General features: G+C 33.7%; 1 protein-coding gene across 1 annotated transcript in view; it reads left to right on the top strand.

The window, feature by feature from the left end:
* Window positions 1-11,151: 11,151 nt before the first annotated feature.
* Window positions 11,152-16,731, top strand: part of LOC134234271 (5-hydroxytryptamine receptor-like) — a 35,262-nt gene continuing 29,682 nt past the window's right edge. The window contains exon 1 of the mRNA XM_062716320.1: window positions 11,152-11,175. The gene's annotated coding sequence lies outside the window, so the exon portion shown is untranslated. The remainder of the gene's footprint in view (window positions 11,176-16,731) is intronic.

The raw sequence follows: 16,731 nt of genomic DNA, 5'->3' as shown, positions 1-16,731 counted from the left end.
GTTACTAAAAATAGAATATTTTGGTAAAATTTCTTGAAAATGCAATTCCTACTATATTTTTTTGTCTGAGTTTAATATAACTTGACACACGAGTAGACTACACTAAGGTACACAATTTGTTGAATTGGTTTTTGATATTTGTGAATAGTAAAAATAATTTTTTTCATTAGATAATTTCTTTACAACGTTATTCCTGATGCAGTTTTGATTTGAATTCAATCTAATTTGGCGCACAATTAGACTACAATACATGCAATTTACAATAGGATATACATGTATTAGCTTTTGATTACGCTAAATGTTGTTGACATTGTTACTAAAAGTAGAAATGTCTTTAAAGTACATTCAATCACTACTCCTCCTGCAGTCAGTATAACTTAGCAGACAGGTAGACTGCATTAAGATATATAATTTTATTCATTGCTACATGGTGCAAAGTTTCAAATCCATCAAATTCAAGTGCTACCTTTTCTTTTGTTATACGTACATATCAATAGAGCTACAGTCTCATTGGCAATTTCTGGTTATATCTCGTAAAATTTTTTAACGTACTTGGAGAACGTAAAATGGCAAGGAAGCTGTTCCAAAATAATTCAGGAAATGTTAAAAAATTATTGTCGGAAATAAAAATTAGAAATGAAGAAAAAAAGACGTGTTTGTGAAACATTGTGCCCCGGATGGAAACACAATTCTGGAGTGGGACGTAGACTGAAGTGGTGTACACCTACCCTTGACAGTGCAACAATAATTGGCAATGTAAAAGTTGACCGGAGACAGACAAACAGACAGACAGGACAAAAACAATTTACCCCCCGGGATCTTTCGATCCAGGGGCATAAAAATACAAGAAATGCCATGCAAAATTCTCAAAATGAAATACAGCGAAATTTTTGGGGTATATAGTTTTTGTCCTCGAAAACTTTAACCTTGCCTAAAAGTTTTGAGTAGATGGAGCTGTGGCTTTCATATTTCACAGGTGTTTTTCTTGTGACAAGACCTTTCTCTGGGACAGGGTACTTTTAAAATAAAAATAACGCTCTTTAAACTTGGTCAAAACTTTTGAACAGTTGGAGCCACAGGCACCTGACGTTACTTATTTTTCTTTTAATAAAAAAAAATATACACATACCGAATGATAAACAAGCGTTTATTATTCGGTATATGTATATTTTTTTTATTAAAAGAAAAATAAGTAACGTCAGGTGCCTGTGGTTGGAGCTGGGGCTTTCATACTTCACATGTGTATTCACTGTGACGTCATAAGAGCTTTTAGAGGGTATGAATATTTTTTTACCTTGACCTTAGAGTTTGACCCACAAAACGTTAACCTTGGCAATAACTTTTGAACATTTAGAACTAGGGTTTTCACTGCTTACAGGTGAATTCCTTGTAAATGTAACAAAACCTTCCTTTGGCTACTAACACTTTTGGCCTTTGGAGTTTGACATGCATTTGAGAAGATTCAACCCTCGCCATAAGCTGTCATACGGGGGCATCAGTGTTTCACAAACACATCCTGTTTTTTTTTTTTTTTTGGGGGGGGGGGGGGGGTAGGCATTACAATTGCTGTAGATTTAAAGAGTATTATGCACGACTAAATAAGAACACAAGTATTTCTACAACCGAAAATACATGTAATTTTAAATGTAAATTTTGAGGAGAAATTTCCTCATCTTGTAAAACAAGCTATATGTTGTATTGTATTTTTGTTTACAGACTGTCCCTGTGCACAGTGGTTGAGTAATTTGCCGTCTTGGTGTCCTATCTGGTACAGACACTTCTAATTTACATTTATATTACAAAACACTGTCTCATGGATTCTACCCTCATGAATTAATAATCACAAGCAGACATCATCCTAGGCGGACGGCCAACACAGGAAGCGACACCACAAAGTAGGTTAGTAGCTTTTATTCAACAGTACATGTACTTTTTATGTATCCTTTATAAAATCAATGGCGCATTATGTCATGATCGGCTCAAAATACTTTTTTATGTTTCAGTTATGAAATCGATTGCAAATTATTTCTAACTTTACTATATACACAGAATCAATTTATTTTCAAGATTACATGTATTTACTGGTCCACAGACTAAAGCTGAATCATGCTTGAAAATCAATGCTCATATTTTGATACAATAAGGTTCTTGTTAATTGTATCTCATGGGTTTTTCTGACAAGTAGAAAATTCAACTCGTAATGTGTTACGTAACCCATCCTTTTATAAAGTTTGAAGTGAAGATCCTCGAATGTCCTTTAGTTACCTTTTTAGAATTTGGAGCTTTATTGAATACATTGACGTAACTTTATATCAACTAGTACCTAGATATCGAGCGTTTGAATCATACTCATGTTTTATAAATCCTACAACGTGTTCGTGTATACTTCATCCTACAACTACAGTCGTGTATACTTCATCCTACAACTACAGTTCAGTTCGATACGTCATTACTGGTAATGTAAATAAAGAAAATAATAATCACGTATTATAAAACTGCCAAATCTAGAAAACTCAGTTTTCAAATTTCATAAATATTTCCTAATGAATCCTGTGGAAGATTACCCCCAAGCGATGGACCAACATAAAAAAGAACTTGACACTTTGTTAAGATGGATTGCAAATGTAAAAGTATCAAATGGATTATACAATTGAAGGCAATATAAAACTATTTCCCCTGTCTGTATTCAATAAAAGTGAAAAAAGAGATAGATTATACATTCAATATGTACTGGTCCCAGCTGACAAAGCAGGTCACACAAATGAGTGTCTCATTTAATTATACTTCTAATAGAGGAATTTGTGATAATCCAACTTTTACCCATGGCCCCTTTCTAAACTAGAGGGTTCCAAGAAACGCATGTATCGCCTGCTACATGTATTAGAGTCTCTCAATGATTCTGCTATAAATGACTAATCATTATATCAAATAATTTTTTATCATTTTACATGTGTTAATACGTGTTTCAAAGTCTTTACACCATCTGTCACTCTACACGATCCGTTGAGGAATCCCGATGTATTTTCATAATATTTAAATATCAGATTGTGTGGTTACTAAATATCATACAATTTCAAAGAAAAAGTATTATGAGCTCATTAACATGTATAAATATTAATTATCAACACCCGCCAATCAAAATTCAAAAGTCTTAAATTAAATTGTCCGGGGCATTCTTTGTAAAGTAGGTCAAAGGTCAAGGTCAAATGAAGAGTAACGCTGGTATCTTTATACCCTACGCAACAAGTTGCGGGAGGTATCATGTTTTTAACCCATCCCTCAGTGGGTTAGTCAGTCAGTCCGTCCGTCAGTCCTGTTTTTTGTCAGCGCAACTCCTCATAAACCTCTGCACAGAATTTCGTCAAACTTTGCAGATATTTAGGACATAATGCTTAGATGTGTATATTAGCAGCAAATTCCGATTCCATTAATTTTTGCAGAATTTTCGGCATTTTTTTCAACTTAGTTTTTTTCCTCAGAACTACTTTGCCAATTTTACCCAAACTTGGCACAGAGTATCCTTGGGTAAAGGGGATTCAAGTTTGTTCAAATGAAGGGCCACGACCTCATTCAAGGGGAGTTATTATAATAAATTAGTGAAAAAATAATGGCATCATTTAAAAATCTTCTCAAGAACCACCGGGCCTGAAAAGATGAAACTCATGTGGAGTCATCCTCAGGTAGTGTAGATTCAAGTTTCTTTACATTTTGATCCCTGGGGGTAGGGCGGGGTCACAAGAGACGATCAAAATTTTACATGAGGGTATAATATAGGGAAAATCTTTAAAAAATTAATCTTCCTCTTAAGAACAGCAAAGTCATGATTGGTCATTTTTATATTATTATGTTTTTATATCTTTAAAAATTTTCTCAAGAACAGCAAAAGCAGGATTGGTCATACATGTATTTACACAGAAGCATCCTCTCGTAGAGTAAATTCAATTTTGTTAAAATCATGCCCCCTGGTCAATGGACAATCAAATTTAACACAGGAGCATATATTCCATTGACCAAAAAAATACATAACTTTTATCTTGGTCTAATACAATGTTTTGATATTTAAAATTTGGTCAAAACCCATGTCCCCCGGTTTCCAGACCATAGGGCAAATCAAACTGTTGAAATCTGAACTATAGTGAACAAGAAAGACAACAATTATGAACTCTAAGATTGCAAAGTTTTATTTCTTCAAATTAAATTTTCAGCAAAATATTGCACCTTCTTGAAGGCAACATTTATCTAAAGTATTTTCTTTGGATAGTAGTATATTCTGTTCGAAACATGCTTTTAATTAAATAAAAACAAGCTCAATGTATTTTTTATTTTTCAATGTATTTTTTTATTCTGATCAAAATTTGTCCGTTGTCTGTCGTTGTTGTCGTCGTAGTCGTTGTTGTCGTTGTTGTCGTTGTAAACTTTTCACATTTTCATCTTCTTCTCATGACCACTGGGCCAATTTCAACCAAACTTGCTACAAAGTATCCTTGGGTAAAGGGAATTCAAGTTTGTTCAAATGAAGGGCCACGCCCTTTTCCAAGGGGAGATAATTATGAATTAGAGGAAATTTAATGGCATTTTTAAAAAATCTTCTTCTCAAGAACCACTGGGCCAGGAAAGATGAAACTCATGTGGAATAATCCTCAGGTAGAGTACATTTAAGTTTGTTCAAATCATGACCCCCGGTGGTAGGGTGAGGCCTAAATGGCCGATCAAAGTTTTACATTGGAATATATAGGAAAAATCTTTAAAAATCTTCTTCTCAAGAACCATTGAGACAGGAAAGATGAAACTCATGTGGAATCATCCTCAGGTAGTGTAGATTCAAATTTGTTCAAACCATGACCTTCAGGGTAGGGTAGGGCCATAATGGCTGATAAAAGTTTTACATTGGAATGTATAGGAAAAATCTTTAAAAAATCTTCTTATCAAGACTCACTTGGTCAGGAAAGATGAAACTCATGTGAAATCATCTTCAGGTAGTGTAGGTACAAATTTGTTCATATCATGACTCTCGGGGCTAGGGTGGGGCCAAAATGGCTGATCAAAGTTTTACATAGGAATATTTAGGAATTTTTTTTAAAAAATCTTATTCTCAAGAATCACTGGGCCAGGAAAGATGAAACTCCTGTAGAATCATCCCCAGGTAATGTAGATTCAAGTTTGTTCAAATCATGACCCCCGGGGGTAGGGTTGGGCCAAATGGCTGATAAAAGTTTTATATAGGAATATATAGGGAAACCTTTTAAAATCTTCTTTTCAAGTACTTCAAAGGTATGCTTAGTGATATTTAGAGGGAATCATCTTCAGGTAGTGTAGACTCTAGTTTGTTCAAATCATAACCCTGGGTGGGGGGGGGTTAAAATTCAAGCCCCCCTCCCCCCCCCCAACCTCAGTAAACTTTCAGTTCTGATCTGATATGTGCTTTTTCCTAGCCAATTGCTCAGGTGAGCGATGTGGCCCCTGGGCCTCTTGTTAAAGAAAATGCTTTTTCAGTTGATATCAAGAATTTTTATTTACTCTTGAATTCTGGCATTTTTGTAGAATAAGAAAATTCCTGTGTTTTAGGAAACAATAGTTATTTTCTTTTCTTTGATATTAGTACACTACTAATAATACACTAATTATAAATAATGATACAATGCAATGTCTATTTAATATTTCATTTAGTTTTCGAATATTGTGGAAATGTAAAAAAAAAAATACAATGAGGAAGTTATAGTTTTCCAAACAATTATAAATAAATGCTTCACAGAGAGCCAGCATTAAAGTTAAGCTTCTAGTCGTAAACCGAAGCTGTAATAATTCCGATCTCCCGTGACACAGGTGATACAGATGGGGGTTTTATTCAGATTTCATATTTATATGTGTCCCTGAACTTTATTGATCCAACGGGTCGCCTTAATATACGTATAAAATAACATAGTTCATGCCTGGATGTAGATATTGCTAGCAGTCAATAACATGGTTTAATCTTGGTCAATATTACGTGCTCAACAGGAAGGAAGAAGCACAACAGACAAGGAAGGAATACAATTCAAAGTTAGGAATAAAGATTTGTTTTAGATTCTGGATATTACCTTTATTTTCTATAAATGTTTAGATTCATGATTGCCTCAATGTTACTTAAAGTCCCACGCTGTCCACAGTGGCATGGATAAATTAATAAATGCAACAAGGAATGCAAGTGCTTTTATGACATCAAAGTGTTATCTTTCCTTTCCAGATACATGTGAGCACAAACAATTGGTATCTATTCCATTTACAATTAATTAAAAGTCCTACTTTGACCAAAATTGCATAAAGGTTCCATCTAGGGATGTGGACTACCAGGAAATTTGTTTGAAATGAGGATCCGCTTTATATGGTGTCCGGATAGGGTAATTTGCAAAAGGTCAACAGCGCGTTCCGAAAAAAAAAGTTGGAAAAGCGCGACGGCGTGTTCTGTAAAGTTGTGTTAGCCCGACAGCGTGTTGTGTGACAGCGCGACGGCGTGTTGTGTAAAGTTGTGTTAGCGCGACAGCGTGTTGTATAAAGTTGTGTAAGCGCGACGGCGTGTTGTGACAAGTTGTTTTAGCGCGATGTTGTCCAGCGTGTTGTGTAAAGTTGAACGCACTGTTAAGCTTTTTCAAATGGCCCTTTCCGGACACCATAGCCTTTGGATGCTTTGTGAGACCTTTGTAATCTTTGATAACCGATGTTTGAAGGTTAAATCACACACCTCATGCCTTAGAGAGAGATATTTCAAGGGATTAATAATTTTTCTTTCCAATGAAAAAGGTGTAGGAAATGAACAATGGGGGATAAAAAATCTAAAAATAGAACAAGGACCCCCCCCCCCCCGTCGGAAATTTCAGAGGTAGGATCAGGTGTCTACTATAATAGTATCAGTCCCCTTTGGAACACGGAGTATTAAGTTTTTAAACAAAGGTCTTTTAACTGGTTTGAATATCAAAGGCCATATTTACTAGGTCTGTATAGCGAGCACAGCATATTTATGAGAATGCCGATTTTAAAAGAGGTTTCTATGCCAAAATTAGTTGAAATTGGTTTAGCCGTTAAAAAGAATAAACTGTTAATATTAAAGAGTGTGATTTTTTTTTTACACTGACGTTTGATATATTTACCTTAACATTCCTCTTTTTACGTGAAAGGGGGTAAGATATGTATGATGTAACATTTTGTTGAAAAAAGATTAATGTTTGGAGATATCATATTTTTGCCTTGTTCTTCTACAAGCATTTTAAGTTATTGATACCTTTTCCTGAAATATACCAGTAGCAATCACCAAAATAAACCACTTTATACATAAATAGCATCATGTACTCAACAGTAGAAACCACCAAAATAAACCACTTCATACAAAAATAGCATCATGTATTCAACAGTAGAAATCACCAAAATAAACCACTTCATAAAAAAAAAAATAATGTACTCAACAGTAGAAATCACCAAAATAAACCACTTCATACAAAAATAGCATCATGTACTAAACAATAGAAATCACCAAAATAAACCACTTCATACAAAAATAGCATCATGTACTAAACAATAGAAATCACCAAAGTAAACCACTTCATACAAAAATAGCATCATGTACTCAACAGTAGAAATCACCAAAATAAACCACTTCATACAAAAATAGCATCACGTACTCATCGCTGTGATTTCACTCGCAGTAAGATTGGTATTTGCCATTCGATTAAGAAGCATCCATTTATCACCCATATATCTGTGACGTGTTGAATTTGTTTAAAAGAGAACAAAACAAATCAATTCTTTTTAGTTTTGACATATATAAATGGTACTTGTCTGGTGGCTGTCAATTTAACATTGATCAAACCGTTAGACTGTTTTGTATCAATTGAAAACGTTAATGTTGACACGTCTTCAATTCTTTGGTGTTGGATAACAGTAAAGTGGTCTACGCAAGATATACCAAAACGTCACAATAACGTTTTGAAATGAGGTAAAATATACTAAAGGTTTGAATTCGCCTTAAATTATGATTAAAAGATTTTAACGAAACTAAACAGTTAATTAAATAATATTTACATCGAATGTCAATAATTGCACTTGCTGCTTTATGAAGTCTGAACTCCATTGTCCCATTGCATTAGTCAAAATAAATAAATCTGTTATATCAACAGCAGAGTGTCATTTGAGAGAAGTAGGCAACGCGTCGGGCGCTGTTTTAAGGTACTCTGTCTCTTTGGCGAGTTTACATGATCGATGATTGCGTGACTACTCTTTATGCAAATCACAGTTCTCTGGTTCGTTTTGTTTTCTTAATTCTGCAAAAATCCGTTGGATGTTTAAATTACATCACAAAAAATCATATCGAAAAGCAAATTGCATGTACAGAGCGTGTTCGGTACCCCGACAATCATCGGAAAATTAATCCATTTTAGCAAATAGTAAGACAGAAAGAGAGATAATCATATCCCTGAGACGAATTGTAATAATATTGTGTAAAGTAAATAGTGTTTACCAAATTTCAATTTGGCGCCATTAGTTGGCAGGTCACGTGACTTCCACTCTAAGGGTATATAAACGTCACAACGCTAGCGTCAGTACATTCAGTGTTGGTTTGGCGACAGAAGCAGAAGGTTGTGTAATACAGGTTAATAGGTAAGCCGACAGTTTCCCATAAGAGAACGTGGATCATGCATCCTTACTCTCGCGGGAATAGTTCGACAAGTCGTCAGTGGACATAGATAAATAATAAATTTTCTTTAAGCGTTGAATAGCCGGGTACTCATTTGTTGAGCACTCGTGAGAGCGGAAGGTTTTACTCATTAGTTGAGTAGTATTTTGATTACTGTAATTTTGTATTTAGGTATTTTTTTATCTTACTTAGTACTTGTTATAGTGATTTTTAACGGTGATTTGTTTTGTTAGGTAATTAAGGGTAATCATTTTTATTTTCTACGAGAGGAACTCGTATCGCCTTATTTGTATATTTTGCAGGCGATTATTTTTTTATATACGTTTGCCGTATTTGTATATTTTGGCAAGCGATTATTTTTAAGTATTATATTTGAGTCTCGGTCTCAGTTTAGTAACTGAGGGATCCAGTGTCAGAAGAGAACACGTTACAATTGGCTATGGACTAGGTGAGAGAGAAGATGTATTTTTTATGCACAATAAGTTTAATTTCATACTACAACATCGGATCCAGTATGAATACCGGTCTTTTTTTTCTCCTTGTTATTTTAGAAGTTTGTTCTAATAGACAATTTAATGTAACTGTTAAATAAAATTATATGACTAATATATTATTGCTTGCATTTTTTCTGCAACATTCCACATACTTATTCAATGCTCTTTTGGAATGGATTCACATGTAAACATTTTCTAGAGTATGTTATAAACCTAAAGTAAATTTCCTGTGCATTTTTAAAATCAAAAACTTGAGTATGAAACCCTCTAAAGTGCATACATGCAAATACTTCTTTGTAAAGTGTCCAGTATACATGTGGAAATAGCTTGATAAGCGTTTCATGGCTAGTGTTGAAATGTTCAATGTCCAGTGTAGATCTACATTACAAAGGAACGTAAGGTGAGTGTCGTCAGTTCCTTTCTCTTCTCCAGGAGGAAAAACATCAAATATTCATGACACGGTATCAGGATAAGTACCTACATAGACCCCCGGGGACTACTGATCACCGGAGAATGGCCATTATTTCGTGTTATGGAATATCAATCTAAAGCAACTTCATTAAGTCTCTCTTCCTCCTCAAAAAATTGTAATTTTATGAAAAAAATTATGTACGACCTTATTAAAATTTTATAAGACAATTAACATGAATGTAAGCATCCTAAAAAAAATACCATTATAGTAAACTATAGTTAACTATAGTAAATCAAAGTTCCAAAGTTTTCACTATAGTAAATCAAATTTCCAAAGTTATCACCATAGTAAATCAAAGTTCCAAAGTTTTTACTTTGGTAATATAGTTAACTATAGTAAACTATAGTTAACTATAGTTTACTTTAGTATTTTTTTTTTGTTAGGGATGTTTTAATGAAATTTAAAGATGAAATTCTAAACAGAGAGACATCTGTACAATATAATATACAAATCATTCAAAACAAGAAACATACTGACGCAAGCGTCAAAAGTCGCCAAACCAATTAATTGTTCCTTTCATGAAGCAACTAAAAACTGAAATGCGTGATCTGTTTTTAAAATATCTTACATTTATCTGTTAATATATCCTCGTGACATTAAAGGCTTACGTACATGTACGACATTTCATGATTTTCTTCATATAAAACACATGCTCAGTTTTACATGTATAATTAAGCAAACTACCCCTGATCCTCTGCGTCTCCACACTCAGTTTGGTACAATGGATGAAGTTTGATGTATAGGAAGTATTTACATTAAAAGTTTAAAACTAAAGTTTAATTTTATCTATAACTAGAGATGCGTTTACTTTTTAATAAAAACGCAACAAATATTTGGGGCTCCTTGCTCTCTCAGAGGAAAAAACTAAACTCCCTCTAGATCCGCCGCTATATTTCTTCTCTTTCAAGTTTCTTTGAAGATGAAGCGGGAAAATTCTTGGCACTTTGTAAAACGTGCGTTATCCTCGTCCGTTAGAACAAAAACTCGTAATATTCTGTCTTTAATAAATTAACATTTAGCCATATTTTTGAAAATTCTCCGTAGAAAATGTTTATGTATTTACATGTGTACACGTCATTTTAAAATAAATAGGTACACCAAATCCTGTTTAAATAGAGAAAGTAAAATTGTTTATATAATACGGTCTTTGCTTTAGACTATGCCCAACACGTACGTGTCCTAATTTTCTCCGCACCTCTGTCATGTCCAAGTTTGTCAATCAGGATTGGATGAAATATTTACCCTATTGTTTACAAAATTTTTAATTTGATGGTTATTGTGCGTTTTTGTTAAAAATTTAGACGCTCTTTTTAATATACTATTATATGAATGTTAAATATTTTCTATTTAAATTGTTTTAGATCCGCAGAAACGCTTTGAAGTTTTGAAGTCACCGTGACTTCAAAACTTTCATATCAAATAACCGACCGCCTCCTGGCGGCCGGTCATAAATCACTTAGTGCATGTATCCCTGTATGTAGATTGTAGTTACTCTTTTAAAGAATTTAGAGCAGGTTGTATACTTGCCAAGGAAGGAAATTTTGGTGAGTTGTGTAACTTTTGTCAATACTTACTGTCTTCATGATCAGACTCTTGAATGTTATAGATTTTGTATAATTAAAAGAAAGGAAGAAAATATCAAATAAAACGGTTCTTAACGAATAGCTCAATAAAACCAGTTTCCAGTAGATGTTATGAAGGAGCAATTAGGAATATATAAAGATGAAATTACTCCTTTGAGTACAACAAATGTTTCCTGGCCTGTTCGCATTTTCCTCTTATTCTGAGTAAATGACTGGAGATAAACATCTTGTTATTATTGTGAGAGAAGGTTTGTGTACATTTTCGTAATGAAGAGTTCATGCGGCTATGCTATCTTTGCCTGATGTTTAAGATCTATTGATTGTGCGGGATTATGGTAATTAGAGGGCTGGCACATTTTTTTTTTCTACAGCTGGTGACACGGGGTTACTGTCCTGATGCAGTAAGTCCCCTTACTTATAGATAATATGTGTAAATTGGCTTTAGGAAATATTATTAAATATATCATCGATAAATTGTCACATATTGATCTAATGAGAGGCTCTTATGCGTGAAAGGGTTTTTCATAAATGTCTGAGGGGAACAATTAAAGGAGTAAATAATTCATGACTAATGTCTTTGTTATATCCACTAATAGGCTGCTCATGCTTCAGTCTCGAATGTGTTGTACATGTTCTGGCACGGAGATGGACTGGTGTGATCGAACAATATTGGTGTTATCCTATAATACTGGTGTTATCGGACAATACTGGTGTTAATGGACAGTATTCGTCTTATCCTACAATACTGGTATTATCAAATGGTTTTGATTATCTTGTTATTCTAGGTCTTTAATCTGTCGCTACTTAAGGCAGCAAAAATCAACAATCAATATAAACATATACATGATTGTAAGAAAAGTCTTGGATGTTTCACCTAGATGTATGCAAAATATATGTATGAATTGTGATAAATTAAGTCTTATGTTATTGAGTTGCTCACATTTGTGTTATTATGGCACATTTCCTGCTCTTATATGTTGTGTTTACATTCTTCTTTTTTTTTTAGATCAAAATACTCAAATTTGATAATCTATTACGTAGCTTTTGTGTTTTTCTGCAATGGCTACAACATTAACTTCCATTCTATGTAATAAAAAGGGCGTTTTATTGGTTATGGTACTCATTGATATCTAGCAATAAAACTGCATGACAGTAATGAATACATGTGAGTATTTTTTTCAATCAAAATTCATGTTACCCAGATAATGAGCATACATGTACATGTAGTCCAAAAATTAACTAAATGGGATATTTTCTATAGCTGTCATTGGTTTCTTCTGTGCAATACTTCGTACATCAAAGTAAAATTCATTGTATTTACTATTTGAAAGCAATCATTTTCACAAAATTAATAAAATTTAACAAAATTCAGAAATTAATGGATAAGAATCTAATAATAAATTTATATAACTTAATCTTAAAACGATAGGCGATAAGTAGATTTATTTGACATATTACGTAGTAGTAGTATTTGTGACATAAGTTCTTCCATAAGGATAATGAAAATGTTTTTGAAAAATCCTTTGTATCTGTTATATTTTGTTGTTCTCCATAAAAACAGGAAGATTTCGTTTATTTTGACAATTTCATATGCTCCATCTGCAAATCATATGGTAGAATATTGCGTTTCTTAATAAAATAAAGCATATAGTATTACTTATCACAAATTTTATTTTAGAAAAAAGTCTATTGCAGTAGTTGTATAATTTGCTTTGAATAAAAAAAAAAAACAGCTCTTTTCCGAACATTAAATTTACCTGAGTGTTTCGAGACGTCCCTGAAAATACCAAGACACTAGATTTTTCCCTAAAACTGGCATGTACACTGAAGTCAATTAAATATAATTCATGGAGATAACGAAAAGTATACAAGTTCAAAAGTCCATTAAACTATACAAAATTGGAGCAGAGCAAATAAGGGACCTCCAAAACATCAGAGGTGGGATCAGGTGCCATGGAAAAGTCAGCATCTCCAGCCGACAGGTCAAACCCACCGTGTGCTCCTTGTCATTATCAAGAAATAATGGAAAAATCTATGGACAAATCAGTATATGTAAATAGAGGCCTAACAATAGTATGATAAACGTCAGACAGCATTTGACTCAATGATGGATTGTATTCACTGAAAAGGTCATTATATCGACCATAGAACTTAAGAAATTAAACGGGACTGACTGCTGATATTCCTGTTTCAACAACTTGTTTGTCAATAATTTACCTCGTTTAAAAAAAATTGTACAAACGTAGAGCATGCTCTTGGGTATCGAATCAACTGAGAGATATAAACCCCGAATGCAGGTGATGAAGATACCTACATGTACATGTATACTGTAAATGTATTATATTTAGCGTGTATGATATTTGGCAGAAATTGAATTTTGAATAAGTTAGCGTAGATTTGATTTAGCGCATTTCTTCATATTCTTATTTATGTGTACTGTTGCGAGACATTTAGCGTTGTACTTGATTTAGCGGTTGATGCGTTCCGCCTAAGCCGCTAAAAAGAATACACCGCCAAATGTAATACTGTAGATTCCTTATTTTCCGCGAGTGCTTATTATCGCGATATGGCTCTTTAGTGTCAAATAGCAAGAATATCTTCGCGAAAGGGCGGATGATAAAGAGAATTTACGTGGATTTCAGCTCCATAAAAATAAAAGCGAGACAATTTTTTTCGCGAGTGATGCTTCTCGCTGAATTACGCAATAATAAATTCCTCGCGTTTTATTTGGAATTTACAGTACGTTTACAGTATATTGCTGCATAAGTTGGGGAAGCTGATGATTAAAAGGTTAAAGTCATCACTTTTATCATAAATCATGGTTGCTTGATTTCCAATAACGTATTTTTCAAGTAAAATATCCAAATATGAAACAGATTTGTCAGACTTTGTGGAATCTTTTATTTCAAGCTCAGAGGGATATATCTTATCGACTGAAGAATGGAAATAAACATTGCTGATTAACAATACGTCGTCGATTTATCTGAATGCCGGTTTGAAGGCCACAGCAAGTGTTTTCTTTTCTTTACCTATAAGATTTTAAACAAATTCTGCTTCATATGAAAACAAAATAGGTCTGCTTATAACGGGGCGCAATTGGTACCCATGGGAATCTCAATAGATTGTTGGAACACCTGGTCTCCAGAAAAGCACATAGATATTGTCAATAAGAAACTCAAGCATCTTTTTCATATAATCTTCAGAGTACTTGTGTGTACAATCAAAGCGTTCTTTAACAAAATAATGTTGCAAATGACCAATGACAACGTAAATTAAGTATTCGCTGGGATCTTGTGTGAAATTAAGCCGCTATCAATACAAAAACAAAGAATATACAACTGTAGTCATGACAGAAATAAGAAAAAAATGTTTACACTGCATTAAAAAATCAGCTGTCAACAATATCAATAACCCTAGACTTTCATTTGTTGCGGGGAATGCTTGTGTATAAAGCTGAAAAGTCGTACGTTTTTAAGCTGTCTATTTTGGTAAAATCTTGAAAGTATCACATGGTTTGAAATTAAAAGCTTCGAGAATTTTACTTTATTCATTTATGTTTATAATTAGCAACCAAACTCCATTTGTATGATCATGAAATGTTACATCTGCTTCTGGTTCAAACCCAAGAGTGGAGTTAATACGGGCACACCCTACAAATCTGTAATAAAAATATTTTTACTTATAAATTTGAAGCAGCCAAACTGCATAAGTCCTATATATTTATAAAATTTTGTGAAATTTATGACAACGTAGTGTGTATTTAGGGCTCAAAATAGACTAAAAAGGTTATTGAAAAATCCATGGTATATACTACACATGTATAGTAACTCTGAAAAAAAAAGGTTTAATCATGAACATACTGCAAAGCATACGATCCATTGTCCACATCGCTCACAACAGCACTTTGATTAGAGAAAAACATGCATCATTTCATTATTAAGTTGTAATATACAAGTTGTGTCAGTTCTCATCTTCCCGGCCCATCTAAAGGGCTATTGGTAAGAAGAAACTTGAATGCACTTTATAAGGACTTTTAAATTAGCTCCTATGAGCCAAAGGCCTAAAGAGCTAGTGCATAGTTCCTTTTAGAGAAAAGGTTAAACTTTGTCCAATTTGTCGCAGAATATCATTGACCCAGGACTGTCATTTATACTAAAAATAGGACTGTGATCCATTAAACAGGCGATGATTACAAAAAAATTACAAATTTAGTGCTTGCTTATAAATCTGGGCAGATTACCACCAGATTTAAAATAGGAATATGTCGTAGATTAAAAAATGTTCAAAACACGATCCTTACCCTTGGACTTTCACACATTTAGCTAAATATTTAGGAGAATAAGAGGCCTAAAATTAAAAAAACTTTCAGTTGATGCGATGTAGCTTCTTTTAACAGACTGTGTCAACTAATAGCAGGTCACAGAGACCTATCTTTAAAATTTTATAATTGCATCTCTATATTTAGGAAACAAAGATGCCTGAAATCATCAAACTATGAGTTAAGTTACTTGAGTCCTTAAATTGTGTAAACTAAATATGATGTCACAGTGACATCATGAATTTGATTGAAATTGGCCAGTGGTTCTTAAAAAGTCGAATTGTTTGTTAAAGGTTTACAGATGCCAGACCAGGGGCGGATCCAGGAATTTTTGAAAGGGGGGTCCATGGTTGTGTCCCTCTAACCCCCCCCCCCTTTACACGCTCTCAGGCAAAGATTCACACACATGTATGGAAAAACATAAGATTGTGGAAAATATCTTTGTTCTACGTCCTTTTTTCTTTGAAAAGGTACCCCCAGTCCGTATAAAAAAAATTAACACCTTTAAAAAACTACTGAAGCCTTAAAACTGAATGGATTTGCAGCATTTCCAAAGAGTAGAATGGATTTTCTTAAAGAATTTGAAAATCCTCTTTGGGTTGGGTATAAAAATTTTAGTTCCTTCATAAGATTTAATTTTAAAAAACGGCACCATCTTGTATATAGCAACACAGCCAAATTAAGATCGCGGGAATCTAATATCAAATTCAACCTCGCATGTTACATATCATATGTAAGATATATGAAAATAAGTAGAATATTTTGTACCATTCACTCATAAAAATTAATAGTGAAGGTGAATGGAAAAACTAAATGTGTGAGAATCTATCTATTCAATACATATTTAAGTTAGACGTACAAATACTTATTCTCGGGAAATGTTTTATCCCCCTTCTTCCTCTCTCTTTCTCAACTTGGCAAAAAATAAAGGGGGGGGGTCCAACCCCCGAACCCCCCCCCCCCTCTGGATCCGCCAATGCAGACATCCTTTGATTAATAGACCTCACAGAAGCCTTCGGCTGAGGTAATCCAAAAACATAATTGCAAAATGAATGCATGGTCCTGGGTTGAGGCCAACGAGAGGGACTCAATTTTGTGCAATATTAAAACACTTTGGTCCAAATATGAAGCTTTATAACATGGATATACAATACACAATATAAAAATTTCTTATGCACCGTATACATGAAAACGAGGGA

The sequence above is a fragment of the Saccostrea cucullata genome, unplaced genomic scaffold, assembly GCF_032062105.1.
Source record: "Saccostrea cucullata isolate Sc308-1 unplaced genomic scaffold, CSIRO_AGI_Scuc_v1 ctg165, whole genome shotgun sequence".
NCBI classification, from domain to species: domain Eukaryota; kingdom Metazoa; phylum Mollusca; class Bivalvia; order Ostreida; family Ostreidae; genus Saccostrea; species Saccostrea cuccullata.
Note: the sequence above shows the minus strand (reverse complement) of the source record. Positions and strands in the feature narration are given on the sequence as shown.